Genomic DNA, 24,678 nt, shown 5'->3' on the forward strand with positions numbered 1-24,678 from the left:
ATGATTTACTGCATTAAGAAAATGAAAGATATAAATCACATGATCTTTGATACAGAAAAAAGCAATTGATAAAATTCAACATCCTTTCATGATAAAAACACTCAACAAACTTAGAAAAAGAAGGACATTATTTCAACATTATAAAGGTCATATACGAAAAGTTCACAGTTAATATATTTATATATTTATTTATTTTTATTTTATTATTATTATTATTATTATTTGTCTTTTTGCTATTTCTTGGGCCGCTCCCGTGGCATATGGAGGTTCCCAGGCTAGGGGTCTAATCGGAGCTGTAGCCACCAGCCTACGCCAGAGCCACAGCAACGCAGGATCCGAGCCGCGTCTGTGACCTACACCTCAGCTCACAGCAATGCCAGATCGTTAACCCACTGAGCAAGGCCAGGGACCGAACCCGCAACCTCATGGTTCCTAGTCGGATTCGTTAACCACTGCGCCACGACGGGAACTCCTCACAGTTAATATATTTAAGTGTGAAAAGCTGATAGCTTTCCCCCTAAGATCAGGAACAAGGAAATTAAGGATGCCTACTCTTGACATTTATATTCAACATATTATTGGAAGTCTTAACTAGAGATGTTGGGCAAGAAACAAAGAAAATAACAAAAAAGGCATCCAAATCAGAAGAGAACTAAAATTATCTGTTTGCAGATTACATGGTCTTATGTGTGAAATACTATGAAGATTCTATACACAGACCAAAATGTTTAGAATAAACAAATCCGGCAAAGTTGCAGGCCACATCAACATACAAAAATTAGATGTGCTCTTCTGTACACCAACAATGAACACTTTGAAAAGGAAATTTAAAGAATTTCATTTACAATAGCTCCAAAAAGAATAAAATATGTAGGAATAAACTTACCCAAAGGCAAAAAGACTTATACACTAAAAACTACAAAACACTAATGAAAGAAAGATACAAATAATTTGAAAGATAGCCCATCTTCTTGGGTAGGAAGACATAAAATGTTAAATGGCCCATACTAACCAAAGCAACCTACTGATTCAATGCAATCCTATAAAATTCCAATTGTATTTTTTTTGTGTATGGACGCGCACGCACACACACACACGCACACATACATTCTAAAATTCATGTGGAACCACAAAAGACCATGAATAGCCAGAACAACCTTGAGAAAGAATAACAAAGCTAAAGAGCAGCTGACTTCAAAAACATCTTACAAAACTACAGTAATCAAAAGAGTATTACTAGCTTAACAAGAGATGTACATGGATAAACGAATAGAATAGAGAGCCCAGAAATAAACCCACACGTAGAGGGTCAAACGATCTTTGCTAAAGATGCCAAGAATATGCAATGAGGAAAAGATAGTTTTTTTCAATAACCATTTATTAAAGAACACTATTGTTGGGTGAACTGGATATTCATATGTAAAAGAATGAAAGTGGACCCTTACCTTACACCAAAACAAAAATCAACTTGAAATAAAGACTTAAATATAAGACCTAAACCTATAAAACTCCTAGAAGAAAACATAGGGAAAAAACTTCCTAACATTACCCTTGGCAATGACTTCTTGGATATTACACCAAAGTACAGGCAACAAAAACAATAGACTAGTAGGACTATATCAAACTAGAAAGTTTCAGGAAAGGAAATAATGAACAAAATGATCTATGGAATGGGATACAATACTTGCAAACTGTATATCTGATAAGGGATTAATATCTAAAACATCTAAGCTATTCATACAACTCAAAAGTAAAAACACATAACACAACTAAAATGGGCAAAAGACCCTAGTAGACATTTTTCCAAAGAAGACTTACAAATAGCCAACAGGTATATGAAGAGGTGCTCAACATCACTAATCACTGGGAAAATGCAAATTAAAGCACAGTGAGATACCACCTCACATATGTTAGAATGGCTGTTTCTAAAAAGACAAGAGATGGCAAGTGTTGGCAAGGGTTTTGAGATACAGGAACCCTTGTACACTGCTGCCGGGAATGTAAATTGGTACAGCTATTTCAGAAAACAAGATGGAAGGTCCTCAACAAATTAAAAATAGAACTACTGTGCAATTCAGCAGTATTTATCAAAGAGAATTGAAAACAGGATCTTGAGATTTGCAGTCCCATGTTCATCAAGCATTATTCATAATAGCAAAGAGGTGGAAACAGGCTACATGTCTATTGACACATGAACAGATAATGCAGTTGTGGTACAGATATACAATGAACTATTATTTAGCCTTAAAAAAGGACATTCTGTCATATCATACAACATGGATGAACCTGAAGGACATCATGCTAAGTGAAATAAGCCAATCACAAAATGATAAATACTTCACAATTCCACTTACATGAGGCACTTACAGTGGTCACACTCATAGAAGCATAAAATAGAATGGTGGTTATCAGGGGATGGAAGAAATCAAAATACACATTCCATGGTCCTAAAATAGATCTAAAGCATGAAATCATGTAAGAATAGAGTCCAGGCTTCTAAAAGAGAGTAAGCTAACTTCACAACTATCTATCTATCTACTCTTAGGTCCTGACTATATCATTAAAATTCAAAGGCTTTTGCATTGTCTTAATATTACATCTTGCTATTTCCTAGCATATTTTAATAGCAGAACACAGTGAGATTTTTATTCAAAGATAAGGGAAGTTGAAGGAATTTATATTAATAACCCCAATTTTCTGAACATAGGAGTGAGGTCTCCAACCATACTGAAGACAAGAACTTAAGGGAAACATGGGAAAGATTTAGAACTACTACTAACTGAAAATGCAATTTAGATAAAAGTCATTATAGAACAGTTCTGCAGGTCCAGCTGAGGTCAACAAGCTGCCTTACTCTTTGTCACTTTTATGTTTCAGGAACAGATCTGTATTGTGCCTAAAAGAATTTAACTTTTCTTATAGACATTCTGGGTTGTCAAATTATGCAGTTCTATACAAATACATACATAAATATACATAATGGTAAGATTCTTAAATAGAGTATTTCAGAAACAGAAACATCTAGCTCAGTGCTATCCCAAATCCTCTGAGACGATGGATATGTTCTACATCTGCTCTGTCCTCCTGGCTACTGTCCCTGGTGGCCATTAGCCACATCTGGCCATTGATCATTGAGAATGTGGACAGTGAAACTGGGGAACTTCAATTTTGTTTAATTTTAATTAATTTAAATGGCTAGTGTGAATTATTGGCTATCATAATTGACAGAGCAGATCTAATTAATGCAAAAGTCCTTAATCTTAGGTCCCTGGGTAGCTAGAGGAATCACAGACTTGTCTGTAAAGTTCAATGTGAAACTGTATTCAAAATTATTCCTGTCGTGGCTCAGTGGTTAATGAATCCGATTAGACACCATGAAGTTGCGGTTTGATCCCTGGCCTTGCTCAGTGGGTTAAGGATCCGGCGTTGCCGTGAGCTGTGGTGTAGGTTGCAGACGCGGCTCAAATCCTACGTTGCTGTGGCTCTGGTGTAGGCCGGCGGCTCCAATTTGACCCCTAGCCTGGGAACCTCCATATGCCATGGGAGTGGCCCAAGAAATGGCAAAAAAGACAAAAAAGACAAAAAAAAAAAAAATTATGTACGTTTGAATTTTTCTGGGAAAAAGGTCTTTTGATTTAATAGAGTCTTAAAGGGTTCTTGGGACTCTAAAAAGCTTTAAAACTATGCATCCTGTCACATGATATTTTTAATCATTTGGTCTAACATTTTTACTTATGACATGTATGTGAACAGTGTCCTTATGTTGCGATTTCATGCAACTACAAACTCCACCACTGTGGAGTAGGACTTAACATGATTTCACTTGGTAGCCAGAGCAGAAGGAGAGAGCCTGAAACAATAATTACACAAAGTATAACAGAAAAACTACAAACAAATGCCCTGGCAAAACTAATTTTTATTTTAGAAAAAAATAACATGTTTTCATATAGAATCATGATTAACAACTAACTTTCTTGCTCCCCAATGATTTTCCTTTTTACATTCCCATTCTATAAAGAAAAACTGTTTAGGTAAGCTTGGTAGCATGTTGTATCACCTCATTATTTCTAGTGAAGCAGGTTTGTTCAGTTTGCATGTAAGCATAATCAAGAGCAAAGAGGGGTCAGGAAAAGACTGAGAACCTGTGGCAATCATCCTACTGTTATATTAAAGTTATTAGCATGTCCCATCTTTCTAGAAATACTCAGAAATTGCTTTCTCATAACTCCCTGAACCACTGTATCCCATCAAATTCCCTGAGGATGGGCTGGGGGGTTGGTTATTTGTAGATCTATTCTTCTTGTCTAGAAAACTCACTTACTTTAGGAGTTACTAAAAAAATGGAACTCAAGAGCAAACCCTGTAGAAGAGAGGGTGCAGAAATGGCTTGATTTCCTGTCCAGATTATTGACTAATGAGATGAGACTAATTAGTTCCTTTTTTTTTACTATAATATGAAAGCACTGCAGAATCTAAAATATTGACTACCGCCTACCTTTCATGTTACAATTCTTATTTTCAAAACTAGTGGTCAAAAGTGACTAAGTTTCCTTTCTCAGGCAACTTTAGTGCAAAACTGGGAAACTAAATGGTACCTTGGTTTCATTTCTTGGTTATCAATTACTTGTTTATGGTTTACACACGATACCTTCTTAATCCATTCCAAAAAGAGGAAATTACTAGTGTCTACTTTAATAATGCAGTAGCAATAATGTGAAAGCAACAGCTGCTTAAAATATTTTAAGTTCATGACATTTCAGAGGGAAATAAATCCTAGGAAGAGGAAGTAAATGGATAAAAACAAACCCTTCCTTATTAATAAGATAAATGATTACTTACAGATTTAAATCACACAGAATTTCTACTGTTAAAATGTACTTTAGGAGTTTCTACTGTGGCACAGTGGGTTAAGAATCTAATTAAATACTCAGCCATAGAAAAGAATGAAATAATGCCATTTGCAGCAATATGGATGCAACTAGAGATTATCATTCTAAGTGAAGTCAGAAAGAGAAAGATAAATACCTGTGATATCACTTATAAGTTGAATCTAAAATATGGTACAAATTTTATTTCTTTAAAAAAAATTTTTTTTGTCTCTTTAGGGCCACACCCGAGGCATATGGAGGTTCCCAGGCTAGGGGTCCAACTGGAGCTGTTGCTGCCAGCCTATGCCAGAGCCACAGCAATGTCAGATCCGAGCCGCATCTGTGACCTATACCACAGCTCATGGCAACACCGGATCCTTAACCCACTGAGCGAGGCCAGGGATCGAACCTGCAACCTCATGGTGCTTAGTTGGATTCGTTTCCACTGTGCCATGACAGGAACTCCTATTTCTTTAAATTTTAAAACATTTACTAATTAATTTATTTTGTCTTTTTTAGGGCCATACCTGGGGCACATGTAAGTTCCCAGGTTAGGGTCAAATTGGAGCTGTAGCTGCCTGCCTACACCACAGCCACAGCAATTCCAGATCCGAGCCATGTCTGAGACCTGCACCACAGCTCACAGCAGCGCCAGATCCTTAAGCCACTGACCAGCGAGGGCCAGGGATCGAACCTGAGTCCTCATGGATTCTAGTCAGATTCGTTTCTGCTGAGCCACAAAGGGAACTCCAAAAATATAGCACAAAACCTATCTACAAAACCAAAACAAACTTACAGAAAAAGAGAACAGAAGTGTGGTTGCCAAGGGGGAGGGGAGAGGGAGTGGGATGTACTCCCTGGCCTCGGAACTTCTATATGCCATGGGTGTGGCCATTAAAAAAATGTACTCTAAAACACATGTGGTTAAGTATACTCATTTTTCTAGAAATATTTTCTCCAGCTCTAAAGTTTATTGGCAATGAGAGATTTAGAATCCAGAAAGAAGTGGAATGGGAGTTCCCATAGTGGTGCAGTGGGTTAGGAACAGGCATTGTCTCTGTGGTGGCATAGATTTGATTCCCAGGCCCGGCACAGTGCGTGAAAGATCCAGTGTTGCCATAGCCGCAGCTGAGGTGCAGGCTGCAGCTGTGGCTCAGATTCAGTCCCTGACTCCGGTACGTCCATATAACGCGGGTGTGGCCACAAACCAAAACAAAACAATGGAGGTTAAAAGACTTCTGCCTGTGTAATATGATTACTTTAAATATTTGCTCACATCAGTGATATTTCACATCCTCTACTGCTCCTATTCTACATTATAAAAGATATTTTAGAATATTTAAATGAAAAACTACTAAAAGTCTTTCTTTAATAGGGATGCTGGGACTCTAAATGGAATTCAAGCCTTGGTATATACATTTTATTCTACATAATGGAACAAATGGGAACTAAGTTCTCAACTTTATCTCCCCTCCACCAGTAGAAGGCAGTAGTAGGCAGGAGGCAGACATCAGGGATTTAGGACTATAAATCTGGAAGTAAACAAAAAAGGCACTAAAATTTTCAGCTCAGTTAACAGAAACTTTAATTAACCAGAATAACCTATTTCAGACAATGCTGGTGATCCTGACAGGAGGATCAAGGTAACAAAAGATACTGACAAACAGGACTTTTTGGCAGGAAAGGTGAAACAACACAAACTAGTGGATACTCTTATTTATTGAAATCTATGGGGGAAAAAGATAGAAAAGAAGAAAGGGTAAAGACCTTCCTCACTCATAAAGACCTGACTGGTTACTGGCCTGCCTTATTCTTTGTAAATAAGTAGTGCCTAGTGGAGATTTCACAGTGCATCCACAGAGGCTGGGTTTAAACCTAATTTAAATGATTTGATTTGACAGGCAATTACTCCAGAATTAGTATTCTAGTCGATATTTTAATGAAATGGGTTGGCAACTAGAAAATTGTAAATTACCTATACGATATTTTCCTATTAAGTATAATTAGTGTTTTTGACAGAATCATATATTTTCTGAGTTGTGGGACTAATATATCTCTGTTTACAAAATTAAATAGCTATGTCATCTTTTAATTTTAATGTTTAATGTCTTAATTCATCAATATAAATAATTTTTTAGTACAATGGTTTTGTTTTCTTAGAACAGATATGAATAATAATTTTTAGGCACAAAAAAGCACATTAATAAATACGAACTTTTCAAAAGTACCACACACTCACTTAAATTCCTGTTTTAGAACATTTTAATTTCTCACACTTGTATACATATGTGTACTATGTACGCATATAGCAGATATAATTTAGTTCCTTTAAAAAATTAGTTTTTTTCTTTCATTGAATGAAAAGTGTTGTCTTGGCAACAACTCTACAAATGCATTTCTCTCTTTGGCTTATGTCCTAAACATATTAATAACGTAGAATAAAGTCAAGCAGTAGTTTCAAATCGGTACCTATGCTGAATGGATTTTTCACATGTTAAAAAGGCACTGAATATGTCCTCTGCTCTTCTGACAAGTGATTTGTTAAAATCACTATGTTAAACAGTAAATACCACAACAAATTCTATAATTAAGAAGATGTGCTAATTCTTTTCTGATCTTCGGGTGACATGTTAAAGTTAACAATTACTAATGTAGTCTAACTTCTTTTTATTATTAAAACAGTGAATTTGGCTATGGCAGTGTTTACTAGATTATTCAGCATTGGGTAAGTCAGCTGAGACTCCATCTGAAGGATTTTAATTGCTGAAATAATAAAAGACCTCTTTATAACAGCTTCTGCAGCAATAAAACAGCTCTGTAATATCAAGGCTCTAAATGATTTGAAAATGAAAAATAATAACAAATTGTCTTTCAGCCCTGATATTGAAACAGAGACTTCCCTGAAGTTAAGCAAAGTCTTAGCTGATATTCATTGTATCACTAGTTTTATAAAAATATTTCCCTACAAAATAATTTTTCCTTCCAGTCCACTTTCAGGCAAAAGGCTCTGCTAGATACTAGGGAGCAAATAAGGAAAAATACAAGTGACCCTGCCCTCAAGGAACCCACATCTTTTCCACCGGGGAGCCTGGTCATGTTCACAGATGCATCTCATACAACTTAGAATGTCAGAAGCACCAGGGGAAAGAACAAAGCACAGTGGAAAGTGAGTCTACATCCATCCAGTGAAATATTCAAGCACTACATGTGCTTCCTCAGTTCCAGTCACATGCCAGACTGCTTGGGTAGTTGTTTGGTCTTACTTTGAGGTATTTTACAAATTTTTTTTCCTCAAGTTGCTTGGACCTGCTATTTTTATAAAGACACAGTTATGAGTAGACCTTTGAAGCTTCTGCAAAACACTGGAGATTCAATCATTTTTTTCAGGACATTTAAAAAAACAGAATTCTCAATTTACTTGTCTACTGACAACCTCTCTTTATCTTCTGTGAAGTTTGGTATAAATTCTGTCTCCATGATAATCTTCTATAAATGTGACAATATCACAAAAATCACTTGACTTCTGATATAGAGGATAGGGAAGTAAAAAGATGCTGAACAGGAGTTCCCATCGTGGTGCACCGGAAACAAATCCAACTAAGAACCATGAGGTTGTGGGTTCGATCCCTGGCCTCGCTCAGTGGGTTAAGGATCTGGTGTTGCTGCGAGCTGTGGTGTAGGTTGTAGGTGTGGCTCATCTGGCATTGCTGTGTCCTAGCATGGGATCCTCCATATGCTACAGGTGTGGCTCTAAAAAGCAAAGCAAAACAAAACAAACAAACCAAAAAACCCCAAAAAGATGATGAACAGTAAAACATACAACTGATTTTAGTCCTAGAATTTTACATGCAGTGTAAATTTCAAATGTTTTACATAATTATAAAAATTAAGTCAGAAGGTAATATAAGTCTTGTACCCATACAAGAATAGGTGGAAGTCAGCAACAGCAAACGCGGAATTTTGGTGGCAGTTAATCAGACCAGCACTGGCTTCATTGGGATGTCCAAATGCAATTTTACTAAAAATGATAACCAACAAATACCTTTAGTTATCTTGATTTTCAGGCAGTGATTCTCAAACCTGATGGCATATATAAATCAATCAGGGAGCTTTTTAAACATGATGTTTTTCACACAGATTCTACTGTAATCAATCACTCTACAGTGACTGGTACATGTTTTATGTGAATCCACAAACTACTGTTCCAAGGAAAATCTGTTATGATCAACTCTATAACTTCATATTTTAGTATAAGAGTAAAAAGATAGACATTTTATGGGGGAAGAGTAAAAAATGGTTTCTGGTTTGGGGAAAACAACATCTTTTCTACAGATTTTTAGAAGGGATATTTTTGTGACAGATAAAATTGCACTTTGTAGATAGTAAGCTGACTAAAACCGAAAGTGCTTTATGAAAGGTAATCAAATTAGTCATTATTGATCAAATTTTTTGTTGTTGTTGTTGTTGTTGCTATTTCTTGGGCCGCTCCCTCGGCATATGGAGGTTCCCAGGCTAGGGGTTGAATCGGAGCTGTAGCCACCGGCCTACGCCAGAGCCACAGCAACGTAGGATTTGAGCCGCGTCTGCAACCTACACCACAGCTCACGGCAACGCCGGATCGTTAACCCACTGAGCAAGGGCAGGGACCGAACCTGCAACCTCATGGTTCCTAGTCGGATTCGTTAACCACTGCGCCACGACGGGAACTCCCTGATCAAATTTTTTTAAATGTGAATCTGCTCATACACACTTGATAAACTGAAGAATACTGTCAGCCTAACACAGAAGTTGTATTGGTTTATGTGTGGTTTTTTTCTCAGCAAAATAATGATTTGAAACAGTCATGGCAAACTTACTCATTATTTAAAGAAAGCCTAAGCAATATGTAACGATATTTAACAAAGCTACTGAAAATTTTAGTTAAGTTCTTCCTTATAGCAAGCAGGGGCTTCAAGAACTGCTAGTCTTTCCATTATGCTGAGCTATTTAAAGAAGCTGATAATGCAGATGAAGAAGGTGCAACAGCATTTCTTCCTGTGTTTTAAAACATCCGATTGGCAAAGAGAGTCTTTTCAACAAATGGTATGGAACAAGGGAAAATTCACAGGCAAAAAGGGGAATCTAAGCACAGACTTTACAACCTTCACAAAAGTTAAATCAAAATGGATCACAGACCTAATTGCCCAACACAAAACTGTTAATCTCCTAGACAATAACGCCAACAAAATAATGCCACTTGCCATCCGGCTCCACAAGGATTGAATCATTTAGCCACTGCAGTGGGTGAAAGGAGTTCAGGGTGGAGATCAGGAGTGAGGCACTCTGTGCTCTGGGAAAACTGGCAGAACAGGCCTTTAGACAGTGAGGTATTTTCAGGAGAAATTTTTTATGAACCTGGGTTCTTCCATCTTCCCAGACTGAGAAAAGCACTAAAACTATTAGCTAAGATATCTGCTCCTTGTGACCAGCAGCAACCCCCTACCAAGATGTGTGCTTGGTTGCACATACTTCCTCTGTCAAAATCTCATGTATGCTGACCCCTGCCCCCACCAGCCTGCCCCTTATCTCTTTGGAAGAGTTTCTCTGAGCTGAGAGGCTGTTTTCTGGGCAACAGACCTTAGTAAGTCACTGAATAAACTCAACTTATGGCTTTTATGTTGTGCATTTTTTTTTTAAAGTCAGTAATAACGTAGTAGAAAACCTTGATGATCTTGAGCATAACGATGCCTTTCCAGATACAACACCAAAGACATGATCCATGAAATAACTGATAGCCTGAACTTCCTTAAAATTAAAAACTTCTACTCTGAAAAAGACAGTATCAAGAAAATTAGAAGACAAGCCACAGACTGGGAGAAAAGATTTGCAAAACAAACACTAGATAAAGGACTGTTATCCAAAATGTACACATAAAAAAAACCCTCTTAAAACTTGACAATAGGAGTTCCCATTGTGGCGCAGTGGTTAATGAATCTGACTAGGAACCATGAGGTTGCGGGTTCGATCCCTGCCTTTGCTCAGTGGGTTAACGATCAGGTGTTGCCGTGAGCTGTGGTGTAGGTTGCAGATGTGGCTTGGATCCTGCGTTGCTGTGGCTCTGGCGTAGGCTGGTGGTTGCAGCTCCGATTCAACCCCTAGCCTGGGAACCTCCATATGCCGCGAGAGCGGCCCAAAGAAATAGCAAAAAGAAAAAAAAAAACAAAAACCAAAAAAACAAAACAAAACTTGACAATAAGATTACGATCTGACTGAAAAATGAGCTGGAGATCTTTATTATTTTTTAATTTTATTTTTAAGCATATAGTTGATTTACAATACTATATAGGGCTAAAGACACTGACAGACATCTCACCAAAGAAGACACAGAGAAGGCAAATAAGCATATGAAAAGATGCTCCACATTATATTATTAGGGAAATGCAAACTAAAATAACAAGATCCTATACATAGGAGTTTCCCTTGTGGCGCAGTGGAAAAGAATCCGACTAGGAACCATGAGGTTGCAGCGTTCAATCACTGGCCTCGCTCAGTGGGTTAAGGATCCAGCATTGCTGTGAGCTGTGCAGTAGGTTACAGACACGGCTTGGATCCCGCCCTGCTGTGGCTCTGGCATAGGCTGGCAGCTGTAGCTCTGATTCGACCTCTGGCCTGAGAACCTCCGCGATTGAGGCTCTAAAAAGCAAAAAAAAAATCTCATATACAGCTATTGGAATGGCCAAAATCCAGAACACTGTATATACCAAATGCTTGTGAGGATGAGGAGCAAAAGGAATTCTCATTCATAGCTAGTGGGAACATAAAATTACTGGTGCAGTCACCCTGGAAGACTGTGTAGCAGTTTGTTACCATGCTGAACATACTCTTATCTTATGATCCAGCAATCATATGCCCTGGCGTTTATCCAAAAGAGTGGAAAACTGATGTCCACACAAAAAGTTGCACACAGACATTGACAACAGGTTTAATCATAATCTCTTGGAAGCAACCAAGATGTCCTTTAGCAGGCGACCAGATAAATTTTGGTCATCTAGGCAATGCATATTACCAGCACTAAAAAGAAACACAGTATTAAGACATACAAATACTTGGAACAATCTTAAATACATATTACTAAGTGATCGAAGTCTATCTGAAAAGGCTGCATGTTGTATCGCTCCAACTATATGACATTCTGGAAAAGGCAACTATGGAGATCATTATACATTTGCAAAACCCTTAGAATGTATAACACCAAGGGTATACCCTAAACAATGGACCTTGGATGATTATTATATGTCAATATAGGCTCATCCTTGGTAAAAAATGTACCATTCTGATGAATAATGTTGATAATAAGAGAGACTATTCATGTGTGCGGATAAGGAGTATATGGGAAATAGCTCTCATTTTTGTTGTAAATCTAAAACTGCATTTAAAAAAATAGTCTTAAAAACAAAATGCCTGATTGATAGAAGTCTACACATTGAGTCAGATATTTAATTTCTGTAAAACTGGTCTTCATTAGGAGTAAATGTTGCTAAGGAACACTGAAGAAGGCAGCATGAATTCTAGAGTTCTATGATGCAAAAGATTAACTGGACTCTGATTGCTCTTTTTATTAGGATTGCTCTGATTTACAAAATTCTACTGGTTTTGAGTGATCTGACCCTAACCTTATTTCCCCTGCAAGATCTCTTATCTGTATTGTATTGTATGCTTTTGTAGAATGCAAAGTTTTCCAGAAATGCATATAAGGTTACTAGAGCAGAAGCACCTTTGTTATTTATATATAACAAAATATTTTTAGGGCTGAATACACTGGGATAGACAAGGGTATCTACTGATAATACAGTTCAGCTTTTTTTTTTTTTTTTTTGTCTTCTGAGGGCCGCACCAGCAGCATACAGAGGTTCCCAGGCTAGGGGTCAAATTGGAGCTACAGCTGCCGGCCTACACCACAGTCACAGCCACACCAGATCTGAGCCCAATCTGCAGCTTACACCACAGATCATGGCAACGCCGGATCCTTAACCCACTCGGTGAGGCCAGGGATCCAACCCACAACCTCATGGTTCCTAGTTGGATTTGTTTCTGCTGCGCCATGACGGGAACTGCAATACAGCTCAGGTTTTAGACTTAAACCTTTAATAAAGCAATGTAGGGCCAGGAAATCAAAATATCCCACATACAGAAAAAGTGCTTCTGGTTAGTATGTCACAGCTTACAGCTAGCAGGGACCTAGAATACAAACTACACTTTAGGGATAAGAAAACTATAACCTAAAAGTTCTTTTCTGCTTTGCATCTTGCCACTCTAGAAGTGTTACAACAGGCCTTCTTGTATAGGCCAATGCTCATTTTATGCCAAATGACTGGCCATCTTAAGAGTTTCTGTATCATGTGACAGCCAAGTCAAGAAGGAGGCTTTGTCCTTCCCAATGCAGTTCCAGTTTTATTTTGCAAAACAATGAGAAAATAGCAGTTGTTTTATGAAAACATGCTTTATAACCAGTTTTACTGGAATAGTTATTTCTCCCAAATCCACATATAAAATTGCCATTCAGAGAGAAAAATACTAAATGGAGAAAGACAGTAAATATCACTCAAGAGTTCCAGTCTAAATTTCAGGGTATTGACTCATGGAATAAAAACACTGATATCAAAGAGATGCAGAGTCTTAAAAGTGAAGAAATCCCTCAAGAAATCTAGATTAGAACAAAACACTGAAGTGACTGTATTTGAAGTTATTAAGTGGCAATCAATGAAACCTAACCAAATGTTTATATAAACCAGTTAAAACAGGTATAAAATTAAAAATTGCAGTTTTTTGCATATCTGTTTTACTGAGAGTAATCGAAATGAGCAAGTCAAGGAAAGATTATATGCACTGACAAAATAGCAGCAACCCATCCATAGTTTCTATACATTTTACTTTGATCTGAAGGTACATAATTCCACAGAATCCTCCCACTTTGAATTTTAATTTTGGACATGCCCTCCCCCCCAAAAAAAGTTCAGAAGCAATGATCTATATCTGTGTACTTCTGGTGTTATAAAATCACTCCAAATTTCAAGTGTTCCTATGTGGGATAGAGTTCTGTACAAAAAGAACAGAGAAAGACAAAAAACCAACATGGCACATTATAAATTCCCAAGCAACAGACAAATTCATCTTCATGTCAAACTGTCATGTGGTACATTTGACCTTCTACAAATGGCATTCAGCACCATTCAAAAAATCATTTAGATGGGTCTTATCCTAGGCCAGAGTTAATCTTGGGGAAGGTCTCTGTTGGGCAAGTTGCTACCACTATTATTTTGAAAGTGCAATGGGCTCAGATCCCCTTTCTGGAATGAGGAGATATCGACAGTAAAGAAATCCTTTACTCTATGTCTATTAGGTCTGAAGACTCAAATCTCCTAGTCTTTTTCCACTCCGCACAAATTCCCTAGCAATCAGAGGTACACTAACAAAAAGGAAAGGAAAAACAGGAAAGGGGAAAAAAAATGAAGGGGACTTTTGGAAGTAGGCAAGAGATTAAGAAATACCCCCAACTCTCACAAACAGCCAGCAAAGCTAGTCAAATGCTAGTTATTTAAAGGTTATTTATCACCCTTGCTCTGTTGCCTGTATTCTCCAACCTCTTCTCATTCTCAGCTCTGATTCTATAAAGCTTTCTTATTTCCTAAAATAAGGCTTTTTGAAAAGAATGTAAAGTTAAAACACAGTGGGTAAATATTTGATAAAATCAACAAAAAGTAGCATCAAAAGACCCTAGGTTTCCCAAATTCCAGCACTCTTAAACAGTGATTATTGATCATGCACAATGGCTACCAAATAAAACATAAAATGCCAAATAAATTATTTGGCTGTATTAAATAAGCTTACAGGACAATAATTCTATTTGACATGTTCAATATACTTAGGAATATAAAAGGACAGCACGCTGGTCAAAGGAAATCTACTACAGAGCAGAAAGGTGCTTCACTCTGAATCTTGCTGCCACCTGTCATTTCTGCTATGTTCTAAACGTAATTTACAATGGGAGAAGGGGATATTGTTATAATAATTTGGGAAGCTTTGTAAACCACTCCTCCAGGTGAAAGGCATTGGGGTAAACAAACTCTTACTTAAAAAAGAATAGAGTAGAAAGAATGCTTATTAATATTAAAGAGATGAGTCCTACATCTATTAAAAGATACTTTTATGGTGACTTAAGGGATTTTTTTTTTCATTTTTTTTAATTACTCAAACGAATTTATCACATCTATAGCTGTATAATGATCATAACAATCTGATTTCACGGGATTATTAAGACACTTTAAGATGAGTTCTCTAAAATCTAACATATCTGTGACACCAACAGCTCCGTAAGAGAAGATCCAGAACTATAAATAACCAAGGGATATTAGCACTGCTAGTTTCTGGTAAGAAACTGTTTTAGGAGTACAATAAAACTTTAGAGCTTTCAATGGAGTTTTCAATGTTCAAAACACCTAAGTCTTATAATTATTTTCAAGAGTCAGTTTGTTTTGATATGCTGGTGAGGTCTTCAAATATCTTACTGGAAATTTTAGAAATTACTGCAATTCCTAACCAGAGTCCAAAAAAAAGAAAAGATCTTCATTTCTTGGTTTGGGATTTTATTGCCAGTGATAACCCTGGACCACTCTTAGTGATGTACTATATACTTATTTTAAGAATTAAAAAAGTAAATGTGGAAATGTTAATAACAGGCAGAGTTGCCTCTCTTGGTAATGAGATGACAAAGGCTAACAGCACAGCCAGCAGATATCTGCCTCCAGGAGTGTCCTTCTGGACCCTTCCGCCCTCGCTGCTAACCTTTCTTTTCCACAGAGGAGCACCCAGTACGGTTCTGGGATTTCTTACCTTTTTTTTATTCAGAATGTAAGAAAGAGCTCTCAGTTATTTTCTGTATGTCTTGGTTGACAGGTATAATACTTTGATTAAAATTCTCACTAAACTAGTTTAACTAAGTCTTATTTCTAAAACAAAATTTTCAGACAGCAAAATGAAGGGGAAAAGCACCCATAATTCCACCATTCAGAAATAAGCACCATTAATATTAGCATGATTTTACTTCATATATATATCTCAACTCATCTTTTTATTAAAAATTTAAGATATCTTCTTGACACATATCTTTTTCTCCACTTAATATGTCATAAGGTACTTTCCACACCACTAAATATCTTTCTATAAAATTACTTACATTAACCAGAACATTCTAACATTGGAACATAATTGAGCTTATTTAACCAGCTGTACACATTTCTTGGTATTATAAACAGTGAATATACTTGTGCCTAAATCACTGTTTTTGTTTTTAAGGGCCGCATCCGCAGCATATGGAAGTTCCCAGGCTAGGGGTTGAATCACAGCTGTAGCTTAACACCACAATTCACAGCAACACTGGATCCTTAACCCACTGAGCAAGGCGAGGGATTGAACCTGTATCCTCATGGATGCTAGTCAGATTCGTTTCTGCTGAGCCAAGATAGGATCTCTCACTGTCCTTTTTAAAATAAATTTCTTAGGATTAAACAGAAGTGGAATTTCTAGGTCAAAGGGTACCAATATTTTAATGTGGATCACTTACATCTTTAATTATGGAGTGGTTAAAGACAGTCTGGACACTAGCAATTAGGAGAGGTTAGCAAGGGGAACCAGATATCGTAATGGTTGACTTTAATATGAACTTGCTTGCTTTTTTTTCACCCAATTTTTTTTTTTTTTTTTTTGCCATTTTTAGGCATATGGAGGTTCCCAGGCTAGGGTTTGAATCGGAGCTGTAGCCGCTGGCCCACGCCGAGCAGTGTCTGCAACCTACACCACAGCTCACGGCAACGCCAGATTCTTAACCCACTGAGCAAGGGCAGGGATCGAACCCTCAACCTCATGGTTCCTAGTCGGATTCAGATTCGTTGATCACTGCGCCGCGATGGGAACTCCTCACCCAATTTTTTAAACATTAAAGTATAGTTGATTTTCAATGTTGTGCCAATTTCTGCTGTACAGCAAAGTGACCCAGTCATACATATATACAGATTTTTTATTTTTTTCTTTTATTCTGATATGAAAAGAGTCAGAAAAGATGGTTAATAATCTCTCTAGCCACAGGAGTTCTTTATTTCCTTCCTAAGGAAGCATAACCTAGGTAGGGCCATATTGTAAGTGCGACCGATTCCTGGTTAAGGATGCAGCCCCTGTTCAAAAGTTTTTCTCACCTAGAGTCAGGCTAGGTTCTAGAAGAAGCAATCTGCACTTTACTAAAATTTTTGTTTAAAATTTTCTTTCTGCCCTTGTCTTACTCTCTCAAGACAGAAGATATTTTTGCAATACTTTTGATTGTTAGATACTAACCAAGAGCAATTACCTCTTTCAAATGAGCTAGAGTAATTATCAATTATTACTTAACATGAGTTAACCTTATTGAGTTTGAGCAGCTGGCATGAACAATCTAGTGTCTGCGACTAGTGGTAAATGGGCCTGGAGGAACAATGATATATCAAGGTCTCAAAGTGTGGTCCATGGACTAGCAACATCAGAATCACCTGAAAACTCAGTAGAAATGCAATCATTGGGCCCCAGACCAGGACCTACTGAACTGGAAACTCTGACGGCGGGGGTGGGGTGGGGTGGGGTGAGGAATCTGAACAAGCAACCTGTTTTAATAGGTAATGCAATTTAAGAACCAAAGGCCCAAGGCCCAGCAATCTGACACCATAAAATCTTCTAGAGAAGATCTGTTTTAGAGGATTCATTAAGGTGCAAGAGGGGATAGATATTAAAAAACTGGACTGGAGAGGAAATTAGGGAAAACCTGCTGTTGCATAACGATGTTTGGATTTGATAAAGTAATTCAATTTTTCTCTAAGAATAGTTAGGACCAGGAGTTCCTGTTGGGGCGCAGTGGTTAATGAATCCGACTAGGAACCATGAGGTTGTGGGGTCGGTCCCTGGCCTTGCTCAGTGGGTTAAGGATCTGGCATTGCTGTGAGCTGTGGTATAGGTTGCAAACACGGCTCGGATCCCATATTGCTGTGGCTGTGGTGTAGGCCCGCAGCTACAGCTGTGATTCAACCCTAGCCTGGGAACCTCCATATGCTGTGGGAGTGGCCCTAGAAAAGGCAAAAAGACAAAAAAACAAACAAACAAACAAACAAAAAAAAAACTATCCAGTGCCAGATCTAACCAATAAAATTCTGGGGATTGGGGCTAGAGCAGGATCCCCATGTGTTGCTTATGTACACTAATATTCAAAGCCTAGTGCCCACTCTTCACTGTTGCCTAGAAAGGGCCACTGTGGCCTCTAAGACCTGGCATTTTCTTGTCTAATCTATTTTAACCTTTACTCTAAACCTCAATCACGACATACATTTTATGTTTTCTATCATAAAGGGCTTTTTTATTGGTATTACCCTATGTCCTACAATCAAAATCTGTGCTTCTATATATAAAGATTCTCACAGAAAACTATCTTTTTGAACAGAGATAGTGTTAAAGAACAGGGCCTGGGCCTTCATGGAATCTGACAAACCAAGAAATTGTCAAATTTTATATACAATTTTTATTGTATATAAAAATGTGTATATGCACAATATACCACTCAGGGGAAAGAATTTATAGCTTTTACCAGGTTCTCAAAGAGATCTGTGATGCTCATAAAAGCTTCAAAACCAAACCAAATGCACAAAAAGCCCAATGGTCTAGAAAGCAAATGATACCTATTTTTTTTTTTTAAGAGTGAATGGTTTTTTTTTTATTATTTTTTTAACAGTTATTTCCCCAATACAATTTTTTTCTACTGTACAGCATGTACACATGTTTTGGCAGCTGTCAGCAGCCCAAGGCTGGAGTGTATCAGCTCTGGTGGCAGCCCCATGGCCAGTGTACCAGCAACAGCAGCTCTGTGGCTGCAGCGTACAGCTCCAGCAGCTCTTTCACCTGGTGAGAAACCAAGCAAGCACTGGGAGAGTTGGAGAGCTCAGAGGAGATCGCTCTCCGGAGTCGGAGCCCCGAAGAGGGGTTTCACAAGGCTTTTATGGGCTAGTTCTTCTGGGTCCGTGCTTGGTGGACCAGATTGAGAACTGGTAAAGTAACAGATGCGGAAACAAGTTTACAAAAGCAGATGTGTGGGGGAGGGGTGGCTGGGGCAGTTGGCCAGACTTTGCTTCGTCATCATGGCTGGGGTCTCCTTTCTACATTTTTATCGGGATATTGTCTCCTACAGACATACATGTACACACTCTATTTTCACATATTATCATGTTCCATCTTAAGTGACTAGACAGAGTTCCCAGTGCCACACAGCAGGATCTCATCACTAATCCATTCCAAAGGCAATAGTTTGTATCTATGAACCCCAAGCTCCCCAACCACCCCACTCCCTCCCTCTCCCCCTTGGCAACAATGAGTCTATTCTGCAAGTCCATGATTTTCTTTTCTATGGAAAGGTTCATTTGTGCCTTATATTAGATTCCAGATATAAGTGATATCATATGGTACTTGTCTTTCTGACTTACTTCACTCAGTATGAGTCTCTGTTTCATCCATGTTGCTGCAAACGGCATTATTTCATTCTTTTTAATGGAATGATATCTGTTTAAAAGTGAAATAAACACTGCCTAAAATGTTACTGTTGTAGAGCTGTGTATTAAGCACCTATAAGAGTGAAAATGAATAGCATGTAGTATGTAACACTAGGGACTGAGGCAAGTTTAAGGTGCTACACTGCCCCGATATGATGATCTAATGCTCTAAAGCTGGTCTTTCACAGTTTAGGGGCTTTACTACTCTCTTTCAGGCCAGACTGATTCTATTAGGCATTATGCTAGGAAGATTATACACAACCTCTGATTTAATTATCAAAAATTTCTATGAGGAAGGCAGTTTTGTTATTGTTAAGTAGCAAGAGAGTCATAGTTTAGAACTCATCTCAATGGGTCAGTTACCACACTTTCGAAAGCCAGTTAACTGGCAACAGCTTCATTCAGTGACTACACTGCTGCAGCTAAAGTCTACCAATCCTCACACAGTACTGCTTCTCACAGTCCAACAGTCTTTGACCTCTGATTCCTCAAATCCAAAACAAGATCAGCAGTCTGCTTTGTTCAGAAAGACGATGATTTTCCAGCACAGGTCTCCACTCTCCAGCAGCAGTAAACCCAGCCTTCTGATTCAGAGATTGAGCAATGACCTCCTTGACCAAAGGGTAACACAGAGGATTAGAATCCAGGCAGATTCCAGGGCCTAACCTTGGAGTCACTGTATTTTCCCTTGTATTGTATTTTAGGGCAAATATCTTAATATTTGGATTATGATGGAGAGACCTGGATTCCCTCTTCCTTTCATGACCACACCAATATTGTTATTTAAAACAGTGTATAGTAACTTATTATTGCTCCTTTCTAATTTTATTTTTTTATGGGCATCATGAATGGCAAAGTCCCTATAAAGTGAGGCAGTACTATTCATCATCATTTACAACCAAAGTATCCACATATTTAATTGAAATGAATTTAAAACAAAATTACCTCTTAAATCCTAAGCTTTAAAGAGTTTCTAAATATGAGTAACAGCGTATTTTTGTACTAATAAGACAAAATGTATTTAAAAAAATAATGATTCTCCATTGTTTACAAAACATTCTAATAGATAAAGCCATGGAACAAATTTTTTATGCCATTACATTACCTTTACTAATATAATTAATTTATTAAGGTTTTAACATACTAACACAGGAAATAAATCACATGCAATAATTTTTTCATTAATAAAAAAGTAATTAAGGCAAATAGACCAAAAAAAAAAAAACCCTCTTAAAAAACTGAAGCTAAAAGTATAATTTGCCATGGGAACTTAAAGTCCAAAGTTCTCTTTGTTATGACAATACTCTTTACTTTGCTCTCCCCTTGGCTTTCTTTCTGAGCTTTAATATGAAAGCTGAAAATTCCTGGCCAGTAGCTTCGCCATTTTAGGATCCATAAATTTGGGCAAGCAGTCTATACACATGGCTCAATAATAGTCTTTTTAAATTTAATTGCTTTTTAAAATGCCTCAGTAATTTGGAAGATAGAACTTGAAGAGAGATGAAGTCTATTGAGACCACAAAACTAGAAGGGCAGATTGTAGGAAGGAGTAGAGGTATTAAATGCAGGCAGGCTGAGAGCAGTGGACAGAACTCATCGTAGAGAAATATAATGAATGTACTGAGTTAGGAAACACCAAATTCTACAAAAAATGAATATACCCCCTGGTACTCATATGCTACAAGACACTGAACAGAAGAATACATGTTTAGTAGAGGAATAGAGTCTAATTTTTAGTAAAGTGCTCAAAAAACTAAGTAGAATTTTAAAATGTTTATTGCCTTGGTGTAAGTCAAAGGATGTTATTTAACAATGAAGTAACTTTATTTGGAACAAAGGGTAGTTCAGGTCACCTTGCTTTAAAAAAGTCTTCTATTACAGACATTCAAGTAAAAGCAAGCAGAATGACACAAAAGCTTTGACTAGAGGCTTTGATATTCAAGAGGATTAAACAAATGAGCACTAGAGTCTTTTAATGGAGAGCAGATTATGAAGAAACTCATAAAAGCACAATTCTAAAGAGACCACGGAGGTTAAGGAATATAAGGATTTGCGGCAAAATGTTACATGTGGTAAAATTCAGACAGAAGCGCAAAAATAAACTCAGGGAGAGGTTGACACTAAAAAATGAGGTTTTGTTTCCACTTTCAATACAAGTTATCATTCTTTCCTCCCAGAAAAAAACAAGAGATAAGGTCTAAATGAAGTTACAGTTGACCCTTTAACAATGCAGAGATGAGGGGCACCAACACCTTCACAGTTGAAATCCGAATATAACTTTACAGTGGGCCCTCTGTATCCGTGGTTCTGCAGCAACTGCAGATTCTGTAGTACTCACAGAAGAAATCCATGTATAAGGAGACCCTAGCTGTTCAAACCCCTATCATTCAAGGGTTTTAATCACCTCTCTAAATCTGAAAAATCAAAAACACAACCAGAAAGCAGACATAGCTAGGCATATAAAATGCTATCCATAGCCTTTTATGGGATTTAGTAAATTTATTTTGCATCCTTTTTTTTAAAAAAAAAAAATAGGCAGAAAAGCTAATTGTTGGCTATTCGGTAAAACAGACTTTACGAATTGTGAAATGAGATACAGTTTTGGTCCCAGGTACATTATGACTAGTTTTGAGTAAAAAGTCAAAGCTGAACTTTCACTACAATCACCCAAGCACCTGCTCGAAGCTGACACCACCAGTCTATAGTAAAGCGGAGTAGGGAATTAAGAATGAATGAATTCTGAAAGACACTTAAAATTCATGAAGCTACTTAATGTCTCAAGTTTTTATGGTGGCTGGAATCTTCTCAAGCTGCCTGAGTAGACTTATAAAAAGGAGACCCACTAAGCCAAGTTCTACTTATAGACTATTCCTAGGGGTTATGGTAGCCTACCATCACAAACGCTAATCTCACACACATTTCTGTGGTTGTGTATGAATGACATTAAAAATCTTACCAAGTCCTTGAAAGAACTGTTAAAACTAAAAGAAAATACTGCAAATCTGTAAGAAATGAACCTCAGATGAAAAAAAAAAGCAATCACTCTAGGCTGCAACAATTCAATGCAGATGTTAAGATGGTACAGAAACCAAGGTAGGCAAAACTTTCTGTTCCACTAGCATTTCTCTATGCCTAGCCTACCCTCTTGATTTCATTCTCTTCCTGCCCTAATTTTAGAAAACTGTTGCTTTCCTTACACTCTGAAATGTAATGTGAAAATTAAACTTTAACTGGTACCCGAGGCTGATCCTTCCCCAGAAATAACTGCCCTATATAAAAGCAAGATTGGGGGGGTTTATTAAAGGATACCTATTCATGTTAAGTTAATGATAGAAAAAAATTAAAATGTCCTAATATCAAATAATAAGAATGATTAAGTGAATTACAGAAATTGAGCAAATCATTAAAAATGTTTCTTTTGAGAGTTTTAGTGGCATGGGGAAGTACTCGGGAAAAAATTATACAAATCCACATTTACATTAAGATCTCCACTTTATTTTTTTTATTTTTTAAAAGTTTTTGTCTTTTTAGGGCTGCACCGGTGGCATATGGAAATTTCCAGGCTAAGGGCTGAATTGGAGCTACAGTTACCAGCCTACACCACAGCCACAGCAACACAGGATCTGAGCCAAGACAGCAACCTATACCACAGCTCATGGGGCACCACTGGATCCTAACCACTGACTGAAGCCAGGGATCAAACCTGTACCCTCATGGACACTAATCGGGTTCCTTACCGCTGAGTCATTACATGAACTCCAAGATCCCTAATTTAAAAAAAAACACACATTTTTAAACAAAAGGAACTACTGAACAAAAAACAAAAACAAAAACAGAAAATGCTAAGCTGGAAAGGTGAAGGGAATTACTTTTGTCTTCTTCCTCCTTTTTCTCTTTAGCTACTCTACAAGGCTTTATGCCCCTATCTCAGGAAGTATGCCCAGGATGGAAGAACTTACCCATCTGGTAATTTTTTTAAAGACGATTTTTTCCTAGTGTATCTGTACTTTGCTTTGTATCTGTGTATTGCTTAATTCACATCATCTATCAGCCTGGTGTCTGGGACACTGCATAAAATCCTTTCATTCCTTTCTTAGGAGGGGCATGCTGGAGGCTGAAGCTCTAAAGCAAGGACAGTTTGTATGAGCTGTTACTTTTGTGCATGCACTAACGCATTTAAAACTTCCCCTGACAGTTTCTCTAATAAAAGTCCTGAACATTAAAATCTCTCCTAAAACTTTGCCTTGTTCTTTCTTTCTTTTTTTTTAAAGTAAAAATCTCTTTCAATACAAGCAAAACCATGAAAAGCAAACAAAAAAACTCATTAGAGTGTCTCTGGAGTTACAGTTCTTTTTTTGGGAGGGGAGAGAGCAACCATTCTTCTTTTTTTTTTGGCTGTGCCCAGGGCATGTGGTAGTTGCTAGGTCAGGGTCTGAATCTGAGCCTTAGCAGTGACAACACTGAATCCTTAACCAGTAGGCTACCAGGGAACTCCTAGAACTACATTTCTTCAGTAAAGTTTTTTTATTGCTTAATTAATTTAGAAGCTGCATTCCTATCCAAGTACTGAAAAAAAAACTTTATAATGCACCTACGGCTTAGTTTCCTTTACACAGATTTGAGGGTCACGATACCCTTAACTCCTAGACTTCACTCTTGTGCCGGTTACAGTATTTTTAGAAGGAAACTCATTTTCCTTCTGATATTTGGAATACAATGGTAAAAAAAACTCCACTGTATTAGTTAGCCTTTTACAATATATGATAGAGTAACAAATCTTGATTTAATTTATGCCAAAAATATAAAAATTCATTGTATTCTATTATATTTGGGGACAATTAAACAAAACCAGAACATCTGCTGGCATGTTAAATGTCTTTCTAATTAAACCTAGCAGTTGAATGAATCAATTCATTAGCAACCAGCCTGGTTTATTATCTCATTAATACAGATGGTTAATATTACAAAGGGAAGAACAGGAGAATCTCAAAAAGTACAAAAGCAGTTGCAAAGTGACGTGGGCATCAGGGAGAATATTATATGAAGCAAAATGCTCAGAACTTAGCTTTTCAAAGATTAAAATAAAAATCAATGTGCTAACATGGAAAGGGCATTTACAAAGATAGGGTTTCTTTAAAGGTCCTACAAAGGCAATCTGGTGGTATGGGGAGAAATACGTAGATAAAAATGTTAATTTGAACCACAGAACTATTATTTTT

At 37.4% G+C, this 24,678-nt stretch overlaps 1 protein-coding gene and 1 long non-coding RNA gene across 9 annotated transcripts in view; both read right to left on the minus strand.

Moving 5' to 3' along the window:
- The window catches only part of ZNF277 (zinc finger protein 277), a 112,713-nt gene that overhangs the window by 62,733 nt on the left and 25,302 nt on the right, over window positions 1–24,678 (minus strand). The window lies entirely within an intron of this gene.
- LOC146395003 (uncharacterized) lies at window positions 7,272–10,854 on the minus strand. Its single transcript, XR_014834225.1, has 2 exons — window positions 10,144–10,854; window positions 7,272–9,557 (listed from the first exon to the last, which is right to left on the minus strand). It is a non-coding gene; the product is annotated as an uncharacterized LOC146395003 (long non-coding RNA).

The sequence above is a fragment of the Sus scrofa genome, chromosome 18 (genome assembly GCF_054392235.1).
Source record: "Sus scrofa isolate SSC_HxYL_T2T_F1_AM1 chromosome 18, Sscrofa_HxYL_maternal_Yorkshire_Landrace_v2.0, whole genome shotgun sequence".
NCBI classification, from domain to species: domain Eukaryota; kingdom Metazoa; phylum Chordata; class Mammalia; order Artiodactyla; family Suidae; genus Sus; species Sus scrofa.